The sequence below is a fragment of the Capricornis sumatraensis genome, chromosome 11, assembly GCF_032405125.1.
Source record: "Capricornis sumatraensis isolate serow.1 chromosome 11, serow.2, whole genome shotgun sequence".
Classification (NCBI taxonomy): domain Eukaryota; kingdom Metazoa; phylum Chordata; class Mammalia; order Artiodactyla; family Bovidae; genus Capricornis; species Capricornis sumatraensis.
The window spans coordinates 30,175,087-30,201,866 of record NC_091079.1 but is presented as its reverse complement, the minus strand read 5'-3'; the positions used below and the strand labels follow the sequence as shown (position 1 = coordinate 30,201,866).

General features: G+C 38.6%; 1 protein-coding gene across 7 annotated transcripts in view; it reads right to left on the bottom strand.

The window, feature by feature from the left end:
- Positions 1 to 26,780, bottom strand: part of CYRIB (CYFIP related Rac1 interactor B) — a 142,784-nt gene that overhangs the window by 35,636 nt on the left and 80,368 nt on the right. For 5 of the 7 annotated variants that reach the window (XM_068983510.1, XM_068983517.1, XM_068983511.1 and 2 more), the window contains 2 exons: positions 11,456 to 11,495; positions 11,225 to 11,243 (listed from right to left, as the gene is read on the bottom strand). The gene's annotated coding sequence lies outside the window, so the exon portion shown is untranslated. The remainder of the gene's footprint in view (positions 1 to 11,224; positions 11,244 to 11,455; positions 11,496 to 26,780) is intronic. The other 2 variants (XM_068983515.1, XM_068983516.1) reach the window with 1 other exon arrangement.

The following is a 26,780-nucleotide window of genomic DNA, read 5'->3' as shown; positions in this document are numbered from 1 at the left end:
AAAATCCCTTAGGAAGAGCTGCCTGCACTCAGTGTCTTTTATTCCTCTGTTAAGTCCACTCCAACCTCACTTTTGCCCAATCCTGTACCACCAAAATTGCTCTGGCAAGGTCATCAAGTAACACCCACTGCTGACTCCAATCATCAGCTCTCAAGTCCACACCTAATTTCACCTGTCAGGAGCATCTGACATAACCGACACTCCCTCCTTAATACACTTTCACCATTAGCTTAAAGGACGCCCGGTCTCACTTCCTTCACTGCTCAGCAGCCTGCTTCTTGCCACCACCACCTCCTGCCAGGATGCCTTTAAAAGCCTCCTAACTGCTTCTACCTTTGCCTCCTGCTACAATCTCTGAGGTAAAGCAATCTTTCAAAAATACAAATGGACATCTCTACTCCACTCAAAAACATGCAATGGCTTACTCCTACACAGAATAAAATCCAAACTCCTTACCAGGTCGTACAAAACCCGACATGACTTTTCCCTGACTCACTCCAGCCTCACCTCTCATCGCTCTCCACAGCAGCCTGCTGCAGTTTCTCTAACACAGCAAGACATCTCTCTCCTTGGAGTCTCTGAACTTGCTTCGCCCTGGCCTGGGATGCTCTGCCCACAGACCTTTCTGTAAGTGAGAAGCTACTGCATGCACTTCCTGCGGTCGTCACTTCCATTAGACCACCTCAGAGAGTGCTTCCTTCACCAATCTGTCCATCATACCTCTTCTCTCTTTCTCCTCTCTGTCCCCTTCCCAAATTGATGGTTATCACCATCTAATACATAATCTTTCCTTTGAATATCTGTTTACCCTATCTTCAACTGCAAGGTGAACTCTAAAGAGACAGCAGTTTTGCTTTGTATACTACTCTATCCCCCATATCCAGAATAAAGCCTGGAATGTTCCAGGTAGCAATAAATATTTGTTGAATAACTGCATGATTAAAAATGCACAAAGAACTTCCCCGGTGGTACAGTGGATGAGAATCCACCTGCCAAGGCAAGGGACATGGGTTCAACCCCAGATCTGGGCAGATCCCACGTGCTGAGAAGCATCTAAGTCTGGGAGCCACAACTACCGAAGGCCGTGCCTAGAGCCTGTGCTCCACAACAAGAGAGGCCACCGCAGCTGCTACAAAGAGTACCCCTGCTCTCTGCAACCAGAGAGCTGTGAGCAGCAATGACGCAGTGCAGTGGTTTTGGTGGGTGGCAGGCAAGAAATTAAAATTTGTCTGTAAAATTATAGGAGTATTCCAAAGAGGAGAAAACAAATACCAAAATAAACACTGGAAACTCTTGAGTTGAAAAAAGAGAGAAAAAAAAAAAAAAAAAGACCTGCGAATTTAGGAAAAGCTTACTCCCTTCTCAGTCAAATACTATGAACATCAAGAAAATTACAGTTTGCCAAGATAACTTACAAAGAGCCTAATATCCTCCCACAGCCATAAATATGGCTCCAAAATACAAATAAAGAAGACTGGCCAATATCAGAATTCTGATCTTTATAAACCTGAACTTCACTCATAACATTAAACAGTAATAAGCTTTAAGGTATGGGTTTAAATGTTAATTTCCTTTAGACGATATATCCTCCAAAGAAACTCCTATTTGGGAATTCTTCACATCTTCTGATAAAAAATTAAAATCAAGAGTGTTAATTGTGCCCCCTCAAAATTTTACGAGGACAAATTCCAAAATCAAGCCAATATCGATTATCTTCAACTCAATAAATGAATAAAGAACACAAAGAAATATGAAGTGTTAAGAGAAAAAGGAGATACTGAAAAAATAGTTCATTCCTTCTAACAAAACTTAAAAACAATCGATTTCGTAAGAATGCTTTAGTATCATCCCATTTCTTTTAATTTATGGTGACTAAAAATGCATAAATGTGAAAAAAAATTTGTCAAAATGATCACTAGAGACTACCATTTTTAGTGTTAAAGACAAATTTATTTACCCAAGCTCGGAAATCTAGGCAAAAAGGTCTTCTTTTGCCTAGGATTACATATTATCATACAATGTTCCTGAACTATATTCTGTTGCATATAAAATTTTACTTAATATTAAATACTCTATTTCTCGATCTTACAGCTATTAAGACCTTTGAAAATCTTTAAAATCAACAAAATGGTGGGTATGGAATTCAGCTATGCTTCTGCTTTACTTGTCTATCAAGAAATTTTTGATTCTCATAAAACCTGTACCATGACTCTGAAGCAGTATTAACTGGATGGAAAATCAGCAATGAAAAATATGACACCATGTTCAGCAACAATGGTACATACATGAAGGCCAGGAATGACTCGAGTCACAAGCTTACATTTTGTTCACACTCTTCAGCTGTGTATTCAGAAACTATTACACAAAGTAATGTAACAAACTGTAGCTTGTACAAGCAAAAAATAATAAATCCCTGTAATAATTCTCCTTCCAAAGACAAACTACCAGAGATAAAAGAGAGTCTGGAATTGCTTTGTGACTATATTCAAGTTATTACAAGTTATTACATGTTTAAAAGTCTGCCTTACTGTAAAAAGTATCAATATTGTACTCTGAAGATAATTAACAACATCTTCACAAAAAAAACACTAATAACTTCCACCTGCTGGAGCCTGTTAAAGAAATAACCAAATTCACGTGCTCTATCTAAGAGAGTAATTACAGAAATGACACACACTGAAAAAAACCTTTTGATCAATCTACTACACAGAAAATGTTGCAATCTGGTGAGTGAAAAAGAGAAAGGCAGGTAGAAACTCATAGGGCTTTGCTATCTTGAAAGCCATTACATAACTACAGTGCAATATTTCTAGGTCTAAGGTTTAAGGATAAGCATTTCTCAAGAGATTACACAAAGCAGCAAGTACAGGCTAAAATAGTAGAAACTTGAAAATAATTCAAGTGATATCAACAATCTCACTTGGCATGCTAGCTTCTGAAATATTTTCAGGCACCATCTTCTTCAAACATAGCACAAAGTTCTGTTTGTAGACATGCTTCTAGACTGTAACATCACCACCATTTGAAAGCAAATGCCAATTTAATATTGCAAATGAACAGCAGAAGTGACTCCAGGAGTAAGCTAGCAGCTGGCAATAGTACAAGAATAAAGAATTTTCAACAGGTCAAACTTTTAAATCTACTACAATTAATAACATTATATAATTCTGATAAATTTTCAGATTTATTCATCTATCTCAGAAGTTTATTCTACAATGATTTTCAGCTTTGGCCTTAGGTGAATTTTGAAAAGTGGAAGTGTCAGCTGCTCAGTCATGTCCGACTCTTTGCAACACCATGGAGCTCGCCAGGCTCCTCTATCCATGGAATTCTCCAGGCAAGAACACTGGAGTGGGTAACCACTCCCTTCTCTAGAGGATCTTCCCCATAATGATATTCACTTTTGCGCTTAGCTGAGCATTAATTATTCGCCAAATGTATATTCAACGTGGTAGTGGTTTAGTCGCTAAGTCTGACTCTTGTGATCCTGTGGACTGTAGCCTGCCAGGCTCCTCTGTCCATGGGATTCTCCAGGTAAGAATACTGGAGCGGGTTGCCATTTCCTTCTCCAGGGGATCTTCCTGACCCAGGAATTGAACCTGGGTCTCCTGCATTGCAGGCAGATGATTTACCAACTGAGTTATGAGGAAAGCCAAAGGAAATACCCGATATAAGACAGGGTTCATATTCAATAAATATCTAATGAATTAACTTAATGACTGTCAACAGGTGAGTCCAATGGTATTTCTTTAATTTAAAGGATCAGTTAGGTACACAGTGGCTTAAAGGAGAGGTATAATCACAATTCCTTCTTAGCTTCTGATATAGCTGCAGTTCAAACTAGGAACACAGCAGTTAATGATATTAAACACACTAGTTTTATGTTAGAAGCTGAGAAGTTGCACCCCAATAGGTGAGCAACAGTATGCTGCTGCTGCTAAGTCGCTTCAGTCATGTCCGACTCTGTGCGACTCCAGAGATAGCAGCCCACCAGGCTTCCCTGTTCCTGGGACTCTCCAGGCAAGAACACTGGAGTGGGTTGCCATTTCCTTCTCCAATGCATGAAAATGAAAATTGAAAGTGAAGCCGCCCAGTCATGCCCGACCCCTAGCGACCCCAAGGACTGCAGGCCACCAGGCTCCTCCGTCCATGGGAGGTTGCCATTGCCTTCTCTGATCAACAGTATAATGGAGAGAAATAACCAACTCAAGCAAGTCTGCCAATAAAGCATCTGCAATAATTAACATGACGTTACTCTGTCTGCTCTCCTGATGGCACTGCAAATGTACATCACACACTTACCTTCCTGTTCCTACTTCTCCCCTGTCCTCCCCGCCTTCTTGCCAATAAGAGAAGCTGCTCAGCAGAATCATTCTGACACAATGACAATGACAGTGACAAATACCTGCTCGTTACATGGTACAACCAAGACATTCCTTCTGCTCCTGACCTTGCTGTTTGCTGATCTTTTTTGTGGTAAATGTGCTTAAGCAGAACCTGAGCTCCCAGGACTGCAAGTCTCTCCCCATGTCTGGTTCCACTAAACTTGGAAAATAAGGAGACTCCTCATTCTCTCTGTGACTCTAGATTCATAGAACCTTTCCCCCTCCCACCTGAACTCTTAGAGCATGAGCTATCCAAGAATAAAAATTCAGAGAGGAAGCATGAAACTGCTGTTACTGTGGTCCTTAATGCAACACAGATAAGCAAGTGCTGAGGAGTCAGAGGTAGACTGTGATGGTTATTCACCTATTTCTCACTCCCCACGCCAATCTTTCTATAATCTGCTTTGTGATGTTGGGACTAGGAAGCTGTAAAGGTCACGTCTTAGACTACTTTGTTAGCTGAATGCTCAGTATATTCTGTCTGGGGGAGCCATGAAAAAAAAAACTGGAAGGTGGGGAGAAAGAAGGTCCTTCTTTCTGTTTTTCAAGTTCTGTTAGCAATTCCTGTGAGCAAAAGGCAGCTGTGGTTCCAAGTTCTAGTTTCTGTGGCACTCCTGGCAGCAGGGAAAGGCCTGGCCGCCCCCTTCAGAGGTCTAAGCATCCAGTCTTCCTCCTTCAAGCATCTAAATTCTTCCTAATCCACCTCTTGCCTTTTGCTTTAGAAGTGATGGCTACTTCCTGTAGGTACCATTAATATCTAAGTTACTTCATGTGATATAACACATATATACTTGGTCTTTATCACCAGTTCCTTACACAGAGCTCCTAAATACCTTGACTTTCCAGGGTGGCAGGAGCCTCTTTTGTTTTTGTAGCTGACTCTTGGCAAGCCTCTAGTTAGCTTCAAGATGGGGACTGGTTGCCACAAAGACCAAGGCATGACCAGAGAGCTGCAACTTTCAGCCCCGTCTCCTGACCTCGTGGCATTCAGGCCGGGGGCGGCCCACCTCCACATGCCCTTAGCCACTCCGCTCTACTGAAGTCTGGGTTGATGCTGAATCAGAGAGCGCCTTGGATGTTAGGTTAAGGAATTTTATTCTTTGCAATGAATATATTCTCTATTCTCTGTAAAGGAAGGGTCATGGGTGGCATTAAATATTTTTTAATTGTAAAAAAAGAACTGAGTTTGATCAACGGCCAATGACTTATCATTAGTCAGGCTAGCGTAATGAAGCTTCCAGGCTGGTAAATGCAGCTACCCAATGGAAGAGTGGGACAGCCCAACTCCACAGGGACAGAAACGTCTGTGCTCAGGATACTTCCAGACCTCTCACCTTATGCACCTCTTCAGCTGGGCTGTTCATTTGTATCCTTTATAAAATCCTTCATAATAAACTGAAACAAGTAAAGTGTTCCCCTGAGTTCTATAAGTCACTGATCAAAGCAGATCACTAATGTGAGGAGGGGGTTGTGGGGAGCCTTGATTCATGGGGGTTGGTGAGAGGTAGAGGAGGCCAGGGACTTGTGCCTGGCATCTGGAGTGGGGGACAGTCTCAAGACATGGAGCCCTTAACCTGTGAGGTGTATGCTCACTTCACACAATTAATGTCAGAATCAAAATGAAGTGCAGGACACCCAGATGGTGTCTGGAGAGTTGGGGAATTGGTGGGTGTGAGGGAGAAATTCCACAAATTTGGTGTCAGAGGTGGTGTTGGAAAACAGTCCAGAATTGGTGACAGAAGTGTTGTATATAAAAACACAGACCCCAGCATCGTTTTGCTTGGGCTCCCAACACTTGTGTAAATAAATCCATATATTAAATTTCCTGTTTTAAAATACTTAGCAAGGTTTCTGCCTTCCTGGTTGAAATCTGACTTATACAGAGGAACTCAAAGAGAATAACTTAATTCTTAACCTTACCAATACTATTAATCTAGCATCACCAGGTAGTGTAGCTCCCAGTAAAGTGACACTGATTCTCCTTACTCTGAAAAATATAAAGACCGAGAAGCAGGATCTTAGGTGTTTCTGGGTGCCCAGCTACAGTATCATTATAGTAGTACTAAAATCTCACAAGCACATGTCAAGATCAATATATTTTATTAGTCTAGCAATTACACAGAGTTAAGTTACTGGCCTTAAAGAAATGTGACATAAAGAATGGAAAGAAAATTGGGGGATTTTGATTTCTAGTTCTGACTCTATCACAAAATACGTGACCTTACATGAGCCAGTTTACTACTTACACCGGACCTCTCACATTTCTTCTGGCTGTGATTCTACACGAGGTACGATACACCTTTCCTAATGCTGACATCTAGTGGATACACTTAAATTTAGCATTTAAAAATGAATAATCTTAGTTAAGCTATTTTAAGTAAAGGACTCACTAGGATGCCTGGTTATGTGCAATAAGTACAATAAATTAGGAGACCAATATTGCTCCTTAACTGAAAGTGAACCATGATAAAATAGTATTACATCAGATTGTCCTGGCATCTTTGAATTCGATTCAGAGATTACGGGTACTCTTCCATACACCAGCCATTAAAAATTAAACCACTATGCAAATTAGCTGCCTGAGTTGCAAATTTAAAAGAAAGCAAAGAAATGCTTCCTGCTCAAGTGTCCTGCATTCAGGGACAGACACAGGATATGACAAGGGCTAGTATAAATTTCTAAGGTAAGTGACTTAGGAGTGTATAAGATAGTATATGATGGAAACATGAAAAAAAAAATTCTGAAACTCAAAATTATCTGTTTTATAAGGATTTATTATGAAGGTTTCTCTTTAAAAACTATGACCACTGAACAAAAACAGTATTCTGAATTCACTTTCTTAAGACCTACCACTATTTTGAAATCATGAAAAAATTATATATAGCAATACCTGTATGTGGTAAAAATACATATATTAAAATGCAAGGGAATGATAAACACAATTAGGATACTGGTTATCTCTGGGAAGGCACAGGGCCACAGGACTGGGAAACTTTAAAGGCTTAGGAAATACTCTAGTCCCTCAATGGCTAGTAGAGTCATGGGATTCTTTTTAAGCTTTTAAATTCCTAAATAAACTCTAGCCTCTGGCAAACATTCTATTATATAGTCACTACTCAATAAACAATGAATGAATGAATGCATTAAAATTCAAGTGAAAAAAGCTTGTTCATCAAAGTAGAACATATCTACACCAAGGGCATCCGTGAAAGGTGCAGCTTTAGGTCAGATGAAACAAACTGCAACTTTACAAAGTGGGCGGTAAGCTTATGGAATGTGCTACCTACAAAGGAGTAATTCAACTATAAGTTGAATTAAATCCACAAAAGCTGAGAAACTCAATTAAGCGCAAAGCTAACAGGCAAAGGTTTACTGCTAGCACGTTAAAGCTGGTCTAGACAGCAAAGATATTTTCCCACAACACTCTTAATCACCACTGAACAAATATGCATTGGTATTTCTCATGTTCTTATGCATTACAGCAGTGAGAGCCAAAATTCTTAAAATCTTGATCCTAAAACCTAACATTTATCCTCAGAAAAATCGCCTTTTAACATATCCTGGCGGGGAGGTTAAGGGCTACAGAGACGTTCTCATCCACTACATATACACATTCTGCCTCATTCTCCAAGAATGAGAGCCCCTGATTTCTCTCCCAGCCACCAAACTACAGCAGAAAGGGAAAGGAACTCGAGCCTCACTCCCAGGTAAGGAGGTCTCAAGGTGGTGAAAAGGAGGAAATACGAACCCACCATCATTCTTTTCCCTCAAAGATTACAGAGCAGGAAGGAGAGGGAGAAAACAGGAGACCTCCAAGCTCAAAGAAATCTGCCAGTATTTGATATACACAAATAAGAATTTCTAGTTACTACATTATGACTGCAATGGTTAAGAGGCTCTTAAAAACTGTCCTTCAGGGACTTCTCTGGTGGTCCAGTGGTTAAGACTCAATGCTGCCACTGCAGGGGGCACAGGTTCAATTCCTGGTTGGGGAACTAAGATATTGAATGCCATAAAGCACAGCTAAAAAAAAATTTTTTTTAATTAAAAAAAAAATTGTCCACTTTCCCTCATAATTTGAATTAAAAAATATTCTCTGAAGCAAGAATTCCATTTTTTAGGGGGGGGGAGGGGACTGTGGTTTCTTTCTCTGTTTTTTGGCTGTACCATGTAGCACATGGGATCTTAATTCCCCCACCAGGGATCAAATTTTTGCCCCCTGCACTTGAAGCACTCTTCCTAACCACTGGACCGCCAGGGACGTCCCTGTGGTTTCTCCATAATGTTAACAGTCACCATGAGGAGTGAAAGATACCAGACTGCTGCTGCTGCTAAGTCACTTCAGTCGTGTCCGACTCTGTGCGACCCCATAGACGGCAGCCCACCAGGCTCCCCCGTCCCTGGGATTCTCCACGCAAGAACACTGGAGTGGGTTGCCACTTCCTTCTCCAATGCATGAAAGTGAAAAGTGAAAGTGAAGTCGCTCAGTCGTGTCTGACTCCTAGCGACCCCATGGACTAAAGGCTTAATATCCAATCACCAATGAATAAGAAAATCTTAGACCAGGAAGGGACCATTCACACTGGCCTTGGACTGATTTTAAGCTTCCAAAGCAGTGAGAAATAAATTTCTGTTGTTTATGAACCTAGTTGGTGGCCCTTTGTTAAAGCAGCCCAAACTAAGACGTGCACTAAAATGGAAGACTCAAGGTTGACCATCTAACCTTAGTAAGAATGTATTCTACAACGTCTATTTATGCCAAGTTGTAATCGAGTCTCTGCTTAAATACTTTACTCTGCGTAAGTACATCCAAAGAGGAAGTCATTCTGTTTTCAAATGACACCTTTCTAGACGTGAGTCAATTTTTAAAAACTTTTTTAGGAACTTCAGACAATAATCAAATGACACACACTTAATCTGACATGAACCCCACCCTCAACCACCACACAAAACATGCATGAAGCTGGAACTTGTTAACTTCTCCTTGGTCCCAGTTTTCACCCGCCTCCTAGAACCAAACTAACCAAACAACCCCTGTGCTGCTTGACAGTGCAGCTTTTAAGAACATCTTTACAATATGGTATCAGAGTCAGATTACAATGATAGAATCAAAGGACCACAACCAAAAAAAAACAAAAAAATATACCCCACAAATGTTCTATTCAAAGCAAGCAACTGGAAGACACTTGGTGACATTTTACAAGTCTTGACTTTTTTGTGTGCTTCCATAACACAAGCATCAGAGCACTTACTATTCACATCCTCCCTATGACAATTATGGCATTTCTTGTGTTACACTTTAAGTATCTCAAACTGATACATTATTTTTTACATGTTTATTTCATATTCCTTGAACTAGAATGTGAGTTCTTTGCAGGCAGGATCTCTCCAAGGTTTAACTCATCTTCTACTCCCTTTTCTACAGACTATGTTGTTATTTCTGTGATTAGTGATTAGCAAAGATAAGTTTTTTCAAAGCTATTTCTGTTAGGATATTGCTTAAGGAATCGATGTGTAACTCTACTTCTTTAAGATTAGTTATACAGACATAAAAAACAACACTTACTCAAATGTGATGGACAAAGAAAGGTCTAATGGATTTTTCAGTAATAGGAGTTCTTTATCTGAGGTTGAGACAGAGAATTCAGTGATCTGTGAACCTGGATGTGAAACTTCTGACTAACCTTTATGTGAAATTTAGCAATTCCTTATGGGATTACAGGCAACAAGCCACAGTAGGATTAGAAATATCTATTAATGTGTCATTGATAAAAATCACAAGTATTTTCATATTACAATTATTGCAAATTCATCATTATTTAAAATTACAGTACTTAATAGAATTGTCACTAAAGCTTATTCTCTAATGTGAGAAACATATATAATGATCGAAAATCTGTATTTTTAATATTTGTTAACTGTATTTCAATAGTAACTGGTTTCTTTTTTAATTCTATGCATTTTACTTCATAAAATAATGGATCATTATTAGAATTCATGAAGCAACAACAAAATAAAAGGGGGGTAACCCCTGCCCTATAACAGAGAGTGTAGGTGAGGTGATTACAATTCCAAAGAATGACCGTAACTGTCATGCTGCTGCTGCTGCTAAGTCACTTCAGTCATGTCCGACTCTGTGCAACCCCATAAATGGCAGCCCACCAGGCTCCCCCGTCCCTGGAATTCTCCAGGCAAGAACACTGGAGTGGGTTGCCATTTCCTTCTCCAATGTGTGAAAGTGAAAAGTGAAAGTGAAGTCGCTCAGTCGTTTCAGACTCTTAGCGACCCCATGGACTGCAGCCCACCAGGCTCCTCCGTCCATGGGATTTTCCAGGCAAGAGTACTGGAGTGGGGCGCCATTGCCTTCTCCAATAACTGTCATAATCATATCCATTTTAATAAAATGACAGGCAAGTTTTGAAATATAAATATCTGCTTACAATTAGAAAAAACACAGAAAGGGACTTTAAACTGATCATTTTAACTTAGACAACACAAAGTATACCTATAGAAAAATTAATTTTCAAATACCTTTTAACTTGTTATAATTAAAAAAATCAAGGACTGTAAATAGTAAGGTACTGAGGGCCCTTTAACAGTGACTATTTACTGTTGCTGTTGCATTCTCTACATTTACAATTTTATAAAAGGACCAAAATCCATTACAGGTAGAATTCTTATTTAAGAAAATATGTAAAAATGTCTTTCCTTCTAGCTAGCTTCAAAATATACACATACATTTTATTTCTAACTACTAGAACTATGCCTTAGTTTTCCTACTCAGCTATACTGGTGATAGCTTAAATGACTTAGAAAGGAATTCAAGGAAAAACACATACCTCTCCTATTGAAAGGAAGCTGTAAAAAAAAAAGTTCCAATTAATCTACATTACTTCCCATTCTAAGCCAGAAACTAAACAATATAGGGTTTTTCCTACAGACATTTTTAGCAGTTCAATAATATGCACAGAACCTTTTCCTTAAATTATGTTTAGCAGATATCATTTTTCATTTAAACCATAACTTTTCACATGTATTTGAATAATCATTTCCCCCAAAGACATATTTACCTTCAGCCAGTGCTGGTGATTCTGTTCGTGTCCCTCTTATCTGTTTAAAAAAAGGAAAAAGGAAGACAGTCTAAAACATTATTATAATTTAAAACAAAGTTTAATTTTATTAAAACTAACTTTAACCACAAAGTTCATCAATGCTATCATATATCACATGCATAAGCCATATTTTTCCCCTCTTGAGTTAACTCAACAACTATTTATGGAGGGCTTACTAAGGCGTTGTCTTAAGCTCTGAGAAATATTAGTAAGTGATATACTCTAGTTGTCACCATCAAGATATTCAAAGACAAACAGGTGTACCAAGTACTCAGTTCTCATCATAGCTTATGAAGCAGGAGGTAACAAGAGAAAAAAAATAAATTCTTTATTCAGATGACAAGAGAAAAAACTAGCAATTCCTCTTTATTCTTGTAAAATTATCAAAATAGGCATGTTTTTATATTCTTAGCACAGTTTAAGTTCAGTTTCAATGTATTAGAAAATCAGTTTTACTACGAATACTAAGATCCTTATATTCCATGACAATAATGCCAGAAGCACATCTGACAAAACTCACTGAACCACAAAGTCCTCTCGAGGACTGGTTTTACTATTTCAAAGCCTTATTAAGTAATTTTAGGTGAAATAAAGTTTGCAGAACGAGTTTAACTTTGTAACTAAGCACAACTGTAGCCATATGACTAGCTGAATTCACATAGAATGAGGGGAAACATTTGACTAATGTGACTAATAACTTTTATGAGAAGATTCCTTTCCCTATTTATCTGGTATAACCCAAGAGTCTGAGAGTAACCAATATAACAAAACTTTCTATGTATAAAAGACCGGTAACATCTTGAGGGAACCGCACACAGTTTTCCAAGCGGCATGTGATCTGACACACTCTTCCCAAGGTGGAAATGTGGTGCTATCTCTGATAGAGAAAAAAAAAAATTATACATATATAGGAACCAAAAGATGAACAGTAGATTGGCAACCTTAGGGTCCACTGAATTAAAAGTTCTGATTCTAGGGGAAAAGGGAAGGCACTTCTGTTAGGAGATGCAGGAAGAATTCTGAAGCAATACCCAACAGGAGAATAATGGGGGAAGGTCCTGTAAACTGACCCCTAACCATGAGGAGTTATGGCAGCTTCTACCTAAGGGGCAGCAGACAGAGACCCCATGGGGTGGGACTGAGGCGGCCCTGCCCACTGACAACTGCAAATGGACAGCTATAGCAACCACAGCCCAGAAAGGATAAAGTAACTACAGGCACTGATCCCTGGGGGAAGAAAGTCTGGGTCACTCTACCAGGAAAATGCCTCAGACTGTTGAAGGGTGCTGGCTGACGGTGAGGACAATCTAAAATTAGTAGTTGCTGAACTAATGAACATTATTCCACTAACCCTTCTGTCGTAAGTCTAATGTAAAAACTGTGGTCAGCCACCATCTTGAAAGCTTCATAATAGGTGGAACTAAATTGCAAGCACTTAATGGTGGTTTGTACAGGACACCCTCATGCCCCGCCTCTCGCTTTCACTCCAACTGAGGCGCCTCCCCTTAGCTGCTTCCTGCACTGGTGGCGCTCACTTCCTGCTCAGAGGCTTTGCAATAAGAGACGCCTACAGGAACTCTTAGGCCATCCTGAGTCATAATGAACCTGGAAGTATGAAGGTGTTAATACCAAGAGCCTGGGCAATCACTGGCCATTGGGGAGATGAAGTCTGGTAGACAAACACCCTCTTCCTCCCACCAGTAGGCATACTCTTCATATCTTCTCAGGGGACTTCTTCAAGATAAAGCCCAAATGCTCACAGAAGTGACCAGGTCAATAACACCTTAAATTGACTTTCCTTTTCTGTTTCACTTGCCCCAGTTCTCCAACTTCTGTTTCTTGTTAACACTTCCCCCAAGAAATCACTTGTCTGAAGAGGCCATGTCTCAGGCTCTGCTTTAGGAGGTGAAAACAGGTCTAGACACTTGTCCTTCAGGACACCACACCTCCTTTCCTTTCTGTCCCACCTCACTGGATGCTCCCTCTTCATCTCCTGTGCTGAACTCCTCTGAAATCCCTGAACGTGACATGACCCAGGACCCAGATGCAATTCCTCCACTCTCTTTGTGACCTCATCCTATCTCATAACTTTCTGAATATAAATTTAGCAAAATCTAAAACTTGCTCAAATTTATTTATCCAGTCCAGACACTTTTCTCCATCTCTGCACTTTCATAGCATTGCCCACCCAGTATCTCCACTAGGATGTTTTAACAGATAGCTCAAACTTAACATGTTCAAAACTGAACTTCTCATCTCACTCCCCATGCCTGACCTACCCGTAGTCTCCCCCATCATTTGATGACACTTCTATCCTTACAGTTGCTCAGTTAAAAACCTTGGATTTCTCTGCAATTATTCTTTCTCATATATCCCTTTTCAACTAAAACTCTCACTACCTAAAATCTTCATGCTTTCTATTCCACCTCCTATTTACTCACTGTTGAAGGCTGAGCTGCATTAACAGCATCAGATCTACTATTACTTCTGTATTCAAGAGCCTCCAGACAAGGTGGTGCAAAGTGAGATGCTGACATCATGTTGGAAGTGCTAGCTGGGGCTTCGTCTATAGAGTGCCACAGTTACTAACAGGGCAGGCTAAAAATGCAGGTGATCCACTACTAGGTACTCATATGAAACCATTTTGAGATGTTATGAAGTAATTGAGTAAGTTTTGGAAACACTCAGTAGGCCAAAATAAAGAGTCTGAGGGCTGTATTTGGTTGATGAACCATCAGTTTGCAACTTCTGCTTCAGAACTTCGTACTGTTTCTAATTGCTGCCATACTACTAATCCTTAATCTGTTGTTATATTTTCCTCGATCAGACAGGAGATGAATGGGAGCTACTTATGTTCAAAGCCTAACCACTCTGGTTTTCCTCACAAGCTCCTTGTGGATCAATGCTACTACAAATGGAATGAATAAACACATTTTTGCTTTTCCTGCCAAAGGAAAACTCCTTCCTTAAGACCCATTGCAGCCACCCAGAAATAAAACAAGCGGCTTGGCTGGCCACTTGCATAAACCACAGGAGGAAGACCAGTGCCACTTACATAACACCATGGGGGAAAAGCTCTATTGATTCTGTTTAATTCTTAATAAATCAAGAAATAACAAAACATCTGTAATTGTTTTCACCCTTTGAAATCAAACATCAAGTCATAAGTAGTGAATATTAGATAATATGTAAATTAGACAATCCAGCATCTTATATCTGGATGAAACCTAGAGGTTCTTCAAATAAGTGTTAAAATTTCTTTGCCTCCAACAAAACATAAAATAGAAGAATTATGACTTCAGAGCACTGTCAGCCACATTTACAGCTTTGCAGTATTTCAAATGATGGTACATATATCTAACTGCATTAATAAATGGTGTTGAAATAATCCCATGGAAAAGTCCAACGTTTTCCACTTAGGTTGCAGTTCTCCTCTACTTGGGTATATGATAAAACCTAACTGAATTCGATTTTTTAAAGTTCCCCTGAACATACAGAGAGCAATTTAAAAAGCTCCCTTAGAAAAGAGCACTTGAAATAAAGGGCCTACTGATTATACTCACAGATCAGACAATATTACAAAAAGTACATTATTACATAATTCCAACAAATATCTGATAAGTTTTAAATCTGAGAACTGGACAAGGTATTCTGTGTCTATTTGAGAAAAAGGAAACATGCAAGTCTGTAAAAATTTTTTGAGAGACAGAAGAACAGATGAGATGGATCCATCCTACTCATCAGTAATTAAAATATTTTGGCCCTGGGATAGATATACAGTGAGGGGAAGAGATCAGAAATTAGAATAGGTCCAACTGTATATACATGTTGAAAAAAGAAAAAACCCAACACCAAATATTTATCACAAAGTCTGTTTATGTATATACCACTAAAAGAGATACCCTAGGAGATAATATCGGAGAAGGCAATGGCACCCCACTCCAGTACTCTTGCTGGGAAAATCCCATGGATGGAGGAGCTTGGTACGCTGCAGTCCATGGGGTCGCAAAGAGTCGGACATGACTGAGTGGCTTCACTTTCACGCACTGGAGAAGGAAATGACAACCCACTCCAGTGTTCTTGCCTGGAGAATCCCAGGGACGGTGGAGCCTGATGGGCTGCCGTCTATGGGGTCGCACAGAGTCAGCCATGACTGAAACGACTTAGCCGCAGTAGCAGCAGGAGATACTATGATGAAAAAGACTGTGCACTCTAAAAATGTCTAGTCTTAGCATAGCAATTAAAATATTTAAGGTGAAAACGAGTACCATGAGAAATAGCTACACAGAGTGCTGTGGCAATCACGGAATTCCAGCTCGGAGTAGAGCCTGGAAATCAGGTATTAGGAAAGATTTTATGAAGCTATAGAGCTCTGGTAGCTGAAACAGATTGTGGAAAATGAATACAATCTGGACAAGAAGGAAAAGGTAGAAGGTACAAAGAGAACATTCCATGTGAGGAATGTATAATCATCACAGGGCAATGAAAAAAGAAAACTTTAATAAATCGTGATGAAGTCGTTCCACACTAAACTAAGATACAACCTTCTCAGCCCACATAGACTAGACAGAGAAGAGTTTAACCTCTTAAAGAAAAAGACACTGCTGCATACACTAGTGTGGCTGTGGAGCCTGAGCACTTGGGTCCAGACGGGCCACCGGGGCTGCTGTGTGTTTATACACCAGACTGCCGCTGCTCCACTGTGGCGAGAAGACCCTGATCCCTAAACCCACCCGTGATTTCTGTGCTGTGCCTGACATACAGATGTGGCCCCTCTCTGCAGAGGACAATCTGAAGAATTATCCTGGCTATACCCAACACAAATCTTTGTTGATATAAGTTAAAATTTTTTATGATATGTAGAGGTCTTGAAACCTAATGCCAAATTGCTTTACAAAGATACGTCTCAATCTATAATGCCATCAGAACCATGCATCCTGGACAGGAACCTCATTGTTTAAAAAGTAGAAGGTGTGCACTGCGGTGTGTTTCTGCACATACACATGCAATACGGTGCCTTCTTTCAGTGTTTTTATTGAACTACTAAATAATGTTGACTCTTTTTACTCTGTATTTGTAAAACTAGTCCTTTCTCATTTTTCTATCAAGGTCTTACTTATTTTTAAGAGGATCACTGTCACTTTTGAACTCCTAGATCTGACACTGTAAAAATGCATACGATAAAGTTAGACACTGTCTTCAAAAACGATCTACTCGGCTGCCATTTCATAAGCACTTACTGTGTTTGAGACACACTGTGCATGATTTATTTCACTGAAGACTAACAATCTAATCAGATTAAAATTATTAGCCTCTTTTCCTTGTTGAAGCTTTAAAGGGTGAAGTAGCTTGCCCAGAGTCACATGAGAGGGAGAAGGGAAGGGAGGCAGGGAATGAGTGGGAAAATTATTTTTCAGGAAACTGTACAAGTAGTAACAGTTATAATATTCCTCTGTGTAACTGTGACTTTCTGTAAAGTAAATATTGGGTTGGCCAAAAAGTTCATTCAAGTTTTCCTGTAACATCTTATGGAAAAACTTGAACAAACTTTTTGGGCAACCCAATGTTACTTTCCCATTAACGTCCTCTGTAAAATTACAACGATTCCTTAAAGAATAAACCACAGCAGCATAACTGGAAAGCCTGAGGCAGTAGCTTCATAAAGATGATCACTAGGCTTTGGGAATGTTGTCCAGAATCTTCTTACTGATCTGGCTGCTGTCATCACCAAGTCCTGATGACTGGACTTCCTACAATGGGATTTCTCTAAGACCTAAACTCAGGTATGCTTTGGAACACACAGCAATAAACATACCGTAAGATGGATTTGTGGGCAACAAGCACTGTGATCATGCCAACCTAAAGATTCTACAGGCTTAAGTACATTCTGCAAAACAAATACATAACCTATTTTGCAGTTGCAAAAACTCAGATTCTTTAAAATAAATGTTTGTTTCAAAGAAAAGATATGAATTTTTAGTGTGGTTTATTTTATCTACTTCATATATCCAAAATCCATTATAAAATTTACACATATGATTAAATTTTAAAGGAATTATAAATAAGAGTGATAATACAGGCAAAATAAAAAATTACAATTCTATATATAAAGAAAATACCATTTTCCCCATGGCCAATTTTGGAAAAGATCAAATAAATATCTACTCATTTAAGTACACATCCTCCTAAGAATATACAGGCTCCAAAATAATCAGTCACTGTATTAGTACTGAAATGACCATCCTTTCCAGCTTCTTCCTTGCTTCATCACCTCCACCCCTCTCACTACCACCCCTCTTTCCATTCCTAGCCCTAGTCTGAACTAAAATGTTAAAAAAAAAATTGGCTCATCTCAGAAAAGCAAAGTTGGGTCAGAAAACCTAGAACTGCTTTTCACCACATTAACAGATGTAAGCAAAAAGGACTGACGCATGATCAGGTCAAAGATTCAGAAATAGCTTTTCATGAAGCAATATTTGTGATTAAAAAAAAAAAGCCTTAGCAAAATAAGAATAGAAAGAATAAAAGATATCTACCCTTACCAAAGCCTATAATAAATAGTCCTTAATGAAGAACTGTTAAAATATTCCCTTTAGAATCAAAATGAGACAAACATGTCCACGATCAATACTTCTACTCAACACTGTATGCAGGTCCTAGCCAACTTGATAAGTTAAGAGAAAGAGGTTAAAGGTTAAAAAAATTTTAAGGAAAAAACAATTCATGAGTTTGGCAAGGTAACAATATTTTTATCAACATGAAAATCGCAACTGCATTTCTATTTTCCAGTAAAAAGAACAAAAGAGAATTTTCCCCACAGACACAATTCATAATAGCATAAAGCAATCAGTAACTAGGAATAAACCTAACAAAAGCTTTTTAATTTCTGCATGGAAAACAATCATAAAACTTTAAGAAAGCCATAAACAAATGTAAAGACATCATGTTCCTAAATAAGAAGACAATACTATAAGAAATGTCAATCCTCTCTAAAATCCACAATAGTCAATGCATTTCCAACCCCAATCCCCAAAGTATTCTTTTATAAAACTTAATACGTTCATGATAAACTTTACATAAAAAAGCAAAAATCAAAACAGTTAAAATGCTCAAGGACTCAAAGCAAGACAACCTGCTCAGACATCAAGATATAAAATGAAACAACAGTAATTAAGACAGAATGAAATTAAACAAAGACAAACTGGCAAATGACAGTGCAGCTGAAAAGCAGAATGCACAGTCCAGGAATACATACAGACCTTTATGAAGAGGAAGCAAATCCTGAGGGACTGCACTGCAGATCACTGGGGAGAGACTGCTGCATAAGTGGAGCTAGGGTAATTGACTGCTCATGAAGAAAGTAAAATCTCCATCCTATACCACACATAAATCAACTCTCATGGAATTAAAGACTTTAATTTGAAAGGCAAAAATTCAAACTTTAGAAGAAAACACAAAAGTGGTTCTTTATAATCCCAAGGTAGGGAAGGAGAGCTCAATTTAGATAAAATATTGAACGTATTAACCACAAATGAAAAGACTGATAAATTTTATTATATTAGCATCAAAAACTTCTGCTTATTGACACTTTAAAGAAACTGAATATACAAACCACTAAGCTACAGAAAGCTATTGATGACATATATAACAGAGGAAGTATCAGTATCTAATATGTAAAGAACTGTTAAACTCGTAAGAGCAAGACAAAGAAATCAATCAAACAATGGACCACATTCATCACGAAAGTTGAATCCTCAGTCTTGACATTTATAAGCTAAAACCACATAAAATACCATTTTACACCCATTTGACTAGTAAAAATTAAGAGCTTTAATAAGAATGTTGACAAAAATGTTTATCAACAGGTACTCAGATACCCAGAATGTGGGATTCTCAATTGATAATCACTTTAGGCGATAATTAAGTGCTTGTCAATTACTTTAGGAAACATTTGGCATTATCTTGTTAAAGTGAACAATCCTACTCTAAGGTATATACCTAAAGAAACTCTTGTATATGGATGCCAGGAGAAATGTACAAGCATGCTCAGAGAAGCACTATTTGTTACAAAGGAAAAAAAATAACGAAATGTTGGAAACAACCTACATGTTCAATGATAGGAACATGAATATACTGTAGCTTTTTCACACAATGAAAATTTACAGAGCAGTACAAAGGAGCCACAGTCACCCAGAAGGATATGAATGGATTTCAGAACTGATGAACTCATCATAAGTCTTAAGACTACATAATGGTTTTTACACAGCTCAAAAACGGCACAATTAAAATACATATTATTTAGGGACACCGACAATTGTGATTTTTTTTTAAGCTATAAAAGTGATAAACACATAATTCAGGAAAAGTATTTTCCTTTAGGGGGCAGCAGGGAGACTGTATAGGGAAGGAACAAAGTTGCTTCCTCTATCTTCATCAGTGGTGACTTCATGAACTTTCACTTTATGCTTATTAACAATTTATAACTTATTTATCTTTCACATATGAAGTGTTGAAGCACAATGTAAGATAGTTCAGGTAAAATGATCCTGTGAATTCTTAATCTTCATGTCACACGCTTATGGTGACAGGAAACAAGCATGTTTTCTCCGATCAGTGTTAAAACAACAAATCTACACGCAAAGCCAAAATGGTACAATTTACTATTCTCTCAGGAACCTGCTCCACTTTCAAAACAGCATAAGTTTTTGAGATAAGTCTTGCCTCCTTCTAAGGTGTTTACAGTAAAAATCCCTCTTTTCTCCATCAAGAATAATCAGAATCAGAAGTTGTTAAATTCAGAAAAATTCCTCAGATAGATATAATATATATGCACATTCAACAGCTAATCCTGTTATGAAGACCAAGACACGTTCTTTGAATACAGGTCATTTCTAGAGTACTGAACAAGATTGCCAGCATAGCCTACTGAGATTTTTCAAGCTCTCTGTGGTGAAGGACAGCTGTTTCATTTTTAAATTTTCCACCCATCATTGTCAAAAGGGAAAAAACCCAGAATACTAACACGCTAGAGGTAAAAAAAAAAAAAAAAATAATGCTAAAAAAATTAAAAAAATAAAGTTTTTACAAGATTTACAAAATACAAATCCCAATTTTCTGCAGATTGGCAACAGTTTATGAACTAGTGTTGGTTTACAAAGTATAACATATAAAGCATGAACTTTGGAGTGAAACTGTCAGCCTGAGGTCCAGACAAGTTAATCTCTCTCTGACTTTGTTTGTTCATCTGTAGAGGGGATAACGAACAGTAATACCTACTTCAATGGGTTACTGTGAGGAGTAAATGAATATATGCTTAGCACTTAAAACAGTCCCTGACATATAAGTAACCTATAAGTGTAAGCTGATGCTGTTGCTGTTATTGTATAAACCATACCCACAAATAGATGTTTTCTAAAACATCTGGTTGCCTCTTTAAAATGTAATGAGAAATGAAGACAATGGAAACAGAACGCTTTATATTTTTAGTTTCATGACTTTGTGCCCATCTTTCACATCATTATCAGTGCCCGATCACAACACTTCTCGCACAGCCCATCAGTGGTTGGTCACTGTAACCGTCTGCCATCCAGGTCACACAAAGACTGCAAAGCACAGAGCGGTGTTTCCTCCTTGTCTCCCAGGGACAAACCCATGGGACATTTTACAAAAATGGACACCCAAACAAGAGAACTTGCCAACAAAGATAAAATTAAAGAAACGGGAGAGATGTCGGAAATCAAATTCTAATAGAACATAAGTGGGGTTATAGAAAAAAATAGCTGACTGCAAGAATGCTGACACTTGTCACCATTAAGGAGACTAAATATGTAGTCAGAGGAACTCTGTGGAGACAAATTTATCAACGAGAGTGAGGAAAGTGGTCGTGAAGAAAAGGATGAAGATGTCCCACAGGAAGTGATGCCAGCAAAAAAATTCTCATTGAAAGAACTCACAGGTGTGTCGTATGACACCAAGAAGGCAACGGATGAAATGCTGGAAGCTGACCCAGACCTACAAGTATGACAATTTGGCCAAGGCATAAAAACAATACTCCATATTGCAAGCTATACCACAAGGGGGAGGGAAGGCATGTGATTTCACACTTTCAGTTACAGCAAATATTATAGATCTAATCCATGTAAAAACACATAAATATCAAAAGGGCTAATCTACATTAGCCCTGGGATTTCTTTGGAAGGAATGATGCTAAAGCTGAAACTCCAGTACTTTGGCCACCTCATGCGAAGAGCTGACTCATTGGAAAAGACTCTGATGCTGGGAGGGATTGCGGGCAGGAGGAGAAGGGGACGACCGAGGATGAGATGGCTGGATGGCATCACTGACTCGATGGACGTGAGTCTGAGTGAACTCCGGGAGTTCGTGATGAACAGGGAGGCCTGGCGTGCTGCTATTCATGGGGTCGCAAAGAGTCGGACACGACTAAGCGACTGAACCGACAACCGACATTAGCAAAAAAAAAAAAATGGTCTTTCGGAAGCAAAGAACACAACGTCCATCCATTCATGTCTCTTTCTACAACTGGCTGTTCACCGAGTACCTCTGAAAACCACACTTCACAGTAACAGAATCAGAGACAAGTCCACCACTGGAAAATCCAAAGTCCCAAGGCTAAGTCCACTTCTTAATTTTCTCTAGCCGTTTTTCCTACTGCTGGAAATACACAACATAAGCAAGTGTTTAGCAGCAATATCCCCAGAGTGCCAAATATTGAGACAATGCTCTACAAAAGTATGTACTTAAGTGCAGTGTGTTCTCAAACTTCTGGGTCTGAATTGCAATACCATACATTTCAAAATACCGATGGTTATACTGAGTCATCTATGCAATTTTTAAAAGAACCTTTATTCCATGCACTAGAATTAAAAAAACAATCTATGCAAAATAAAACTAGGAACCACTAACAAAATCAAATGTACACAACTCACTCTTAAAATTGCTTAATCCTTACATAACATTAAAAATTAAGTGAAGTAACTGGCAAATTCTGGCTGTTGTAAAAGGTAATTTGTGTTGCTTACAAACAACATAAGCCAGTGCGCCATTCAGCGTGGGCTGCGGCAGCACACTAAAGACCTGTTCATCCTGGGCCTGTGAGCGTCAGAGAGGTCTGTGCCTGGGATGCCACACCGTGCTCTCCTAATTCCAGAGAGTTCTATGACCAAAACAAACATTTAATCATCTTCCCGACAAAAATACAGATCCACCTGTAAGGTAATTTGACAGAAAGAAAACCTCAGCTTTTAAACTTGAAGCAAGAATCTTAAATCCCTCAGTTTCCATTTCTTCATCTATAGAAAGGACTATAATATGTATTCATAAAATTGAGCGACCTAGAAATAAAGTTCGAGAGGCACTTATTCCACTGTCTGGCTCTTTTCCCAGGGCTTAACCTGTCACATTAGGCCAAGAGCACTCCCTGTGCAGAGATGCGGTCACTGCCGTTCTTGTAGTTTTCAAGGCCCAAAGAGTTTAAGCAGCACCACAGGTTAGAGAGTTTCTGTTTGTCGGTTCAACATCTGTCCCCAGCCATGCTGGGGATACAAAGAAATAAGCCCATCTTTATCCTGAAAGAGGCTAACGACTTCCTGTGGGAACGATACTCGCATATGTAAAAAGTAACAAGTCCTTAACAATTCTGTCCATACTAGATCACGCTACAGATCACAATTATAATAGAAATTTGGAGAAAATTCCGCAATACTCTTTTTCATGGGCCCCATGACACATCATATCATTAATCATAATGTCTGGCTCTTTTCCAGAACTGCAAGCCTGTTTACTGTTATCGTATCTCCTGCACTAAGCGTAATGCCTGATACATTGTAGTTTCCAATGTGTATATGCTGGCTGAGTGAGTGTGTCAATTAAGCAAACAACATGATAAATGATTTAAGGGTACCAGAGTAAGTGTGGCTTATTTAGAGTTATGGCCTCAGAAGATTGGCCGTTCTGCCAAAAAGATTTCTTAGATAAGGAGAGGTCATTAAAAAAAAAGTAATGGGCTAACTAGTAAAATTTAGAAAAACGTGTTATTTCCCCTATTTAAATTAATAAAAAAGACTTAAAATACTCTCAAGTGGGCACCATGGTTTTATAGATAATGGTTCTTCCAAGCTAACAAAATAATTCAATTGCAGCAAGCAAATAACCACTTAGAAGATACACTGTATACCTGATATGTAATATTACTTCACAACTGTTTAAGCAATCATCAAATAGTAGATTTTTTTTCAAAATCATTAAAAAATGCTTTGTCACACAACCTTCTTTAAAAAATAATGCTAACCTGTTTAGTAATGGCAATTTGACAAAGATTAGAAAAGGACTTCCAACACCGGATGTCACATGCAAAGGCAGAGTATAAAACACTGAGTAATATAAGACCTGTCCTCAAGCAGCTCACAATCTGAGAAGACAGGTAAATAAATTACGACCATACAGTGTAATTAAGTACAGTGCTAGAGTTCTGTGGATAAAATCCTTTAGGAAAACAGATGAAGAAGTAATTGAATTATGCCTAGAGGACAGTGTTAGAGAAACCTAGAGAAGTGATGACCTTTGATTTTGCCTTTTATGTTTAAAAACACCACCACCACCACTAACAACTTCTGAAGATATTTTTTAGATAGTTTAAATTAAAACATTTTTACAGGATTTCTTTGAGCATACCCAGTAACCCAGAAAAGGAGAATATTCTTTCCTCCTGAAAGAGTCATTTTATTTTTTTAATTAACTTATGTTAATTGGAGACTAATTACTTTACAATATTGTAGTGGTTTTTGCCATACATTGACATGAATCAGCCATGGGTGTACATGTGTTCCCCATCCTGTACCCCCCTCCCACCTCCCTCCCCATCCCATCCCTCTGGGTCATCCCAGTGCACCAGCCCTGAGCACCCTGTCTCATGCATCAAACCTGGACTGGCAATCTATTTCATATATGGTAACATACATGTTTCAATGCCATCTCTCAAATTATCCCACCCTCGCCTTCTCCCACAGAGTCCAAAAGATTGTTCTATACATCTGTGTCTAAAAGAGGCATTTTAAATGCTATCCACCTGATTCCTAACAAGGGGCAAAGAAAAGATTAATGCAGAAGTCCTTAAGAAAAAGCTTTGTTAAACTGAGACTGAGGCAACATCAAGAATCCCACAGAACAACAGATAAGATTTTTCAGTCACACTAAATAACAAAAATTACGCCAATTTTTTCAACAATTATTATCCCATTTGTTATGCATGTTTAAACTTTGTCTTTTATTTCCACTTATTGGAGAGTTTAGTTAATTTCACATATTGGCTATTCAAGTCTGAATTTACAACAAGGGGGAAACATATCAAAAAAGGACACGTACCTTTTATTGTAATTATTTCACAATATATGGAAATCTAATCATCATGGTATATGCTTTAAACTTACACAGTGATGTATGGCAGTTATTCCTCAATAAAACTGGAAAACTGGAATAAACAAAGAATAAGGGAAAAAAATGTACTATTCTAAAAATTAGTCTTTAATGACCAAAGTGTGTGTGTGTTAAAGCTTTACGTTTAAAACACTGTCCAAACATGCTACACATCCTAAGATAAAACTGATTTTTTTTCCTGTGTCTATTGCTCTTAAAAAAAAAAAACAAACCTTACATATCTTATAGCTTTTCTCTTAGGAATGAAAGCAGTCATATGCTATCTAATGGATTTAACAGATACAAAACATCAATACACACAAATACAAAAGCGTCGCATCATACAGTTTAATTTCTCGAAACAGCTGGTAATTTCTTAATGGAATTCTGTTTTTCCTAACTTCAAGAGGCTTTGCAGAGATATATAAGTGGAAAATAATCAATATTTCCACATTTTGGCATACATAGTGTATTACCTCCTGTTGCCTATTATGCAGTAAAGAGGAACTGTCATAGCCTGAAATTCCTGTCAACATATACACATACCATTTTGTGGTACATGCTAACAGCAGTGTATCTGAGTGTTGCTCTCAACCATTAGTATAAACACAAGAAGACAAATCAATAAAACTTTTCCAGCCTATGCAGAGAAAAAAAAAGCTAGTACTGTTTTATCTTTATTTTCTAGAATTAAACAACTTAGTTTAAATGATTTAACAGGTTAATATCCACAAACCAAATGAATGTATCATTGCAACACAAAACTAACTGCCGTAATTAATACTTTCGTATCATCAGTAATTTTTACGTACGTACTTTAGACTAAAAAAACAAACAGAAAAAGCTGGTAGGCACTACTTCAAATGAGGGATCAAACTCAGTTATCATCAAGAAATGTGACAATCATTGTATGCCTTCTGATGTGATACATGGGGACATCCTCAATACTACCCTCTGTAAAATACTTGTCAAATATGCTGTACCTCAATCTATCTATAAGGAGACATAAAACAGAAAAATTCAAATTACAGAACCACCTCTAAGACCACCTGCCTGGGGGGGAAGGAGCAGGTGCGTGCGTGCATGCCCAGCTACCCAGTCATGCCTGACTCTTTGGGACCCCACAGACTGTAGCCCACCAGTCTCCTCCACGGGATTTCCTAGGCAAGAATACTGGAGTGGGTTGCCATTTCCTCCTCCAGGGGATCTTCCCAAATCAGGGATCAAACCTGTGTCTCCTGCATTGGCAGGTGGATTCTTTACCACTGAGGTCACAAAAAAAAGCAAGAGTTCCATTCATGTTAAATGTGCCAGGTCAAGGGCCTCCAAAGGAAAACTCAGAAAGTCACGTGAGCACAAGTATGCAGGTCACGGAAGGCCAGCCCACAAACACTGCACCTCCACCCCCGTGGCTCCCGACTGATGCAGAGAGGGACACTTGAGGAGTCACTCGTGCCGGCAGCAGCAAAAGCCCAGTGCCAATGGCTCAACCAGACGACCACCTGGGCTGGGCTTTCCTGGGGCTCGCCCTCCTTGCACTGCTGGTCAGTTTTTTGAGGCTGCATTCCTAGTCTCTCTGCCAGTTTTGTGAGTTATTTGCCAGCCTCCCAATACATTCCTTTTCCATCCAAATTGCCCTGTCAATTTCTGCAAGCTGCAACCAAAGATGCTTGAATGAATTATAATGAATATTCTGGACTCAAATACAAAGTTAACTATAACTTCCTTCCTAATTTAAAGCCATTCCTATAAATAAACAAATCTTAACTATGTTACAAATGGAACTCTGAGATGCAGACTATAAAGATATTATGAAATTAAAAGTGACATAAATCAGCTTTTTGAGACATTT